The sequence below is a fragment of the Sinohyriopsis cumingii genome, chromosome 14 (assembly GCF_028554795.1).
Source record: "Sinohyriopsis cumingii isolate HCF-2022 chromosome 14, ASM2855479v2, whole genome shotgun sequence".
Lineage (NCBI taxonomy): Eukaryota > Metazoa > Mollusca > Bivalvia > Unionida > Unionidae > Sinohyriopsis > Sinohyriopsis cumingii.
In genome coordinates this window covers 77967343-77973342 of record NC_142974.1, presented here as the reverse complement: position 1 = coordinate 77973342, position 6000 = coordinate 77967343, and positions in this window count along the sequence as shown.

The window sequence follows — 6000 nt, the reverse complement described above, 5'->3', positions numbered from 1 at the left end:
TGCACTGGAATACGTCTTTTGATATGTATTAGGTTTTAAATAAAAATGATGCCCACGCTGCTGCTAATATGTTTGTCAGTAGCCGTATTGGCGAGCCTAGAATAACTACTTATTCTGATTGACTGGTCAAGTCGGCATTGTGCTTTCACTGAAAACCTTCTTACGATGTATAGTATATGCCTACTAACTATAAATAGTGTCATTCTGCTATAAAGTATGGCACAATGGCATCCATATTGAAAATATTGGCATTGCTGTTGTAACGAATCTAGATCTTGAACAAAAAAAATAAACAAATTAAACAAGGAAAATACAACAGACAATTCATTTCCCTAGACTACAAATGTGAAAATTCAAAACTTACAGCAAATAATCCCAGATGTCCTATCATTACTCCAAATGTATAGAATGGTTTGGAATACATAGCAAAAATCATTAATATGCTGATATACCAATAGTCTACAAAGTGATGGCATACAATACCATTGAATATGCTGATGTGCCAATAATTTGAATATGCTTTAGTACCACAATGACACAAGCAGTTATGTCTTTGAATGAGCCGTTTGTATTGCTTATTGTATAAATCGGGTGGTCATCGTAACAGTCATTACCGCCACTCTCGCGAATATATCATTGACATATGTTTGATCCGAACCGACGTCTGTTTTGACTAACGTTCATCTCAGATTTACTTGGGTCCTATTTGCTCTTCCGATTATAACACCTTTAAAAAGTTGTCGTTAGATTGGTGGCATATCTTCAATTGTTATTACCAACCACGACAACAGTTATCACGAGATTACCGCGCGAATGGTTTGCAAAACCAGCGGAGTAATATTGCACAGTGGATAAATATTTCAATATATAATTCCTCACCGCCATCGCCACTTACCTCAGTATCATATTTGTTAGGGACTGTCGTGACATTAAATATCATTTTGGCCTAGAAGAAGATCAACAGAGCATGCACCATTTTCGTCAATGACAGAAAATATAGGAATCATTTTAGTACATCTGCTAGTGTTGTTTCTCTTCGATCTCTGTTTGTTTTCTCGCTTGCTTCAATTTATTTTAGTCTGAAGCATCATTGCATATCATGCTATTACCTAACTAGTGTTCGTGGTATGGGGCAAGTATCGCTGGAAACATTGACTTTGCTCATGTCGCGTAGAACTATTATTCCGTTTGCTAAAGTGTCAGAAATGCAATCCTGTTTAAATATTTCCTTCCATGAAAACAAGCTCAGTGAATTTAGAAATATCAAACTGTGAAGTTTTCTTAAGCCTTCTAAACTGTATTATGTCGCACATTTTTTTTTCACTACTTCGTCTGGAAAAAATTAAACTGTTTAACTTTCTTATAATTCGTGAGTCACATATATTCCCAGCCTTGTGACCACCAGACGAGTTCCATTATTTACGTATCTACCGCGTTTCCTCACGAATACATTTTTTACGGGTAGTTGTTCTGAAAACGGATTACGATACGCACAGAGCCATATTATGGGCAGAAACACAGATGCCTCGTCGTATACTCTGTTTATCTTGCATTCAATAACAATTCCAACAACAACATTCGTCACTCGTTCGACCATATGCAGTTTTGTTATAATTTCGGAGCCTATTGCCTTTTTATACATACTCATCTGTGTTGTCGAGGTTCTCTTCCATTTTACATATTTTGTTATATGCCCCATTCCTTGTCGTGATCTGCACAAACGGCAACAACATAACTTCAACTATTCATATAGATATTGGCCTTAACCACAAAAACGAACTTGGTTTTGCAATGTAATATGGTCTATCAGAGATTTAGATGCTTTCGTCTCAAAACGTATACAATATTGTTTCAATTCTTTCATTGTTTTAGAGTGGCGTTCTAAACTAATTAGTAAATAATTTCAACATGATTACTAAGGCATATTATTTACATTTATATTTAGATTTTAAATCTATATCTAACGTTCGATTTTTACCAGCTCGCGACACAAGAATATCGCAGATGGACTTTCAGTATGAGATTGCTATTCGCAGAACTCCATGTCCCTTAGTCTTCTTCAAATTTCACTGTTAGCCTACTACTCGAATGTGAAAGGATTTAAACACGGGATGCATATTGTCCAGGTAATTAAGCTCACCGTCTATAATATATTACTCACTGAGTTACTGTAATGTCTACCCCGTTTAATAATGAGTTAATGTAAGGTGAATCTTAGGTTACACCCTCTTCCGTTCCGTGTCATTTGGCGGAACGTATGGTCAGAGATTTGACGGCCAAAAGAAGTAATTGTGATAACAGTGCAGCAAAGATCATTAATTGCTTAAGTATAATCTATGTATGTTATATAATGTTTATTTCATTAAATTCGCTAATAGCGGCTATTGTCCTTAAACAGATATTTCTCATACTATAAACATGCCCAGATGATTGGTGTTTAATAACCTTTCTATAAAACCTTTCCAAAATCTGACTCCTCTGACAAGCTAAAGTTTTAAAATGATTAAGTATCTCACCTAAATCTGCTTTATTCCATCATGCTTTCTGATACAATTTTTCATCTCTACACAACATATGTTTACTTGTATCACTTAGATAATATTTCGACATTAATTGGAACTGTTGACCTTTATGAGCCCTTATTTTACATTAGTTGTGGTAACATATTTTTATAACGTTTCGTCACTTTCTACATTTTATTAAAAAGGCAATGACTGTTTGAACCTTTAACGTTGACTACACAACTAATAAGGAATGTCTAAAACTAAACTTCGCGTTGTAACAAGAACTATTGTAATGTTATCATTATTATTTATAACAGGTAGAATATAATACATGTATGCTAATCCACGCAAACATACATGAACTATTGATGAATGGAATAAAGATTTACGGTGTATTTGGCGAGATTAGTGGAAATTTAAATCGAGTAATATATATATCATTGTCCTTGAATGAGAAGATAACTCTACCAGCGGGTAAAATCTGTTACCTTTAAAGTAGTCAATAGTTACCTTTAATGTAGTCAATAGTTACCTTCAATGTAGTCAATAGTTACCATTATACAAGTCAATAGTTGCCTTTACACCAATGAATGCTGCATGAAGTATTATCTCTTATTGGTCTTTACTGGCAACAAGATGAGTATTTCCCACTGTAAATTTGATAACAAGCAAATCTGATTTCCATGCATCAGTTTATATCTTGTGTGTAATATTCTGCAATAATGCTTCATATTACACTCAGTCGTTTTCACATATGTGAGCATGGGTGTTACAACTCTCGGTCACAAACTAAATAACATAAAAAATGCAACAAAGAATTGAATTATCAAAGTCGTAAATGAAAACGAGCTTACAGTATTATGAAGTGAATCCAATCTAGTCCTATTAAGGTCTATGAATGTCCTAGATGAGTGAAAATTTCCTTACATTTTTTCAAAATCAGAAATGCACTGGTCCTCCAAGAACCATCTCCCTCTCAAGATGCACTGTCCATAATTCCTTTCAATAATTTATAACAGTTCTCAAATAATAATATAGTCCAAATAATGAGCACATTCCATTTAAACTGAGCAGTCCTAACAAATGGGACCACTCTGGTAGCCTAGTGGTTAGAGCATCTGCCTTAGATGTGGGAAGTTGGTGGCTCGAACCTGACAAAGTCATGCCAAAGACTCAAACAAATGGTACTAACATCTGCCACACATGGTGCTCAGCATTAAGAGGTTAGTGTTAAGACTGCTCGACCTGGTATCAGAAAAAATGTAATTTGGTGCGACATCATGATATATGTCTGTGGCATGATGCCTCAGAGGTAGACATCACTATAAACTGCCACACTGCAGACTTAGCGATGACTGAATAATCTTTAAAGCCATGTTGAAAATCCAAATCACATCCCGCCCAATATTTTTTCCTCTCATATTAGATCTAAGTACAACATAAACAAATTTGTCTGCAGACTTACTACATGAACAAAATAAGCGTGAATGTCTCCAAAGTCGAAATGAAACTGATTTTTTAATTCTCTCCTTATATGCACCATATATTGCATCTGTATTTCACAACAGACCCCATCAAACAGAAAACACTACTTATTTTGTTTCTATTTGGCCTATTCATGTGACCTAGCCCAACCAGTAGGAAGTTACATATTTATTCTACAAATGTTGAAACCACATCAGTCCCTGAGAAATTAAGCCAAAAGTCTTATTATTCAGATTACGATGATTAATTGTCAACACACAAGTTAACATATACCTATAGATCCTATGCAACACACAAGTTAACATATACCTATAGATCATATGCAACACACATATAACATATACCTATAGATCCTATGTAACACACATATAACATATACCTATAGATCATAAGCAACACACAAGTTAACATATACATATAGATGCTATGCAACACACAAGTTAACAGATGCCTATATATCCTATGCAACACACATATAACATATACCTATAGATCCTATGCAACACACATATAACATATACCTATAGATCATAAGCAACACACAAGTTAACATATACATATAGATGCTATGCAACACACAAGTTAACATATGCATATATATCCTATGCAACACACATATAACATATACCTATAGATCCTATGCAACACACATATAACATATACCTATAGATCACAAGCAACACACAAGTTAACATATACATATAGATCCTATGCAACACACAAGTTAACATATAACTATAGATCCTATGCAATACACAAGTTAACATATACCTATAGATCCTATGCAACACGCAAGTTAACATATACCTATAGATCCTATGCAGAATTATTCTCTTAACAGATTTAGGTCATGTCGGGAAACCTAACTAAATATAATCTGTAAAGATGAACAAAGATTATAAAAAATTAGACAACATAATATGTCAGGAGTTACATAAAAACACAGATATACACAACACTGGGTTCAATCGTTGGTTTTAGCAGAGGTTACTATTCTTTATTTGAAAGTTTCCTCTAATATTGTACCCCCCTCACATTGAGTGCACAAGACTTATTGTAATTCAATGCATTTAGAATTTATGTCATAAAACTTCATGTCTTTGAAGATGTGTGTTCACTACAGAATAAGTTTGTGGATGTATGGGACAGATAAGTGTAAAGTATACAGTAAATATCCAAAGAACAAACTAAAACAATACGCTAACAGCATCATCCTTTATTATAAAATATTTGTTTCCAATATCTAAAAAATAATGGCATACACAATGGACAGTAAAGTAAATATTCCCATAGTGGTTATGCTATGTCCATTTATCAGATATTTGCCTTTATAATGTGCTTCAAATGTAAATGATTGAACATAATGCATACATCTATCCATTTATAAATTTGCTTTTACACAATATTTTAATTTCAATGGCTTGTGTCAATTAAACAAGTCTCTGTCATGTTTATGGATATTTATGTTACGATGTAAAATGTTGCAGACATAAGCACTTTTCAAATGTAACAAATGGTAGGCTGTCCATTACCAAGATAATAAAATCAGACAGCAATAAACTGAATTGTCTTTAATACTATAACCTGACAGCAAATAAACTGGATTTTCTTGAAACTAAAATCTGACAGCAAATAAGCTGGATCTTATTGAAACTAAAATCTGACAGAAAATAAACTGGATTTTCTTAATACCAAAATCTGACAGAAATAAACTGGATTTTCTTAATACCAAAATCTGACATAAATAAACTGGACTTTCCTTAATAATGCAATAAACGATTATTTTCAATGATCCAAAAAAGAATTGCAGAAAATATGAACGGCCATCTAGTTCTTTCCCACTGACAGAACACACAATGTTTCATATCACAGCAAAAACTTTGTTGTGATGTCTCTAGCATTTTTTGGTTAAAACCTTTATCAAAATATAAATACCTTTGCAATCAATAGTTGTCAAAAATAAAATAAAATAAGTGCAAAACTATACGGTAAAAGAATCAAACAATAATAT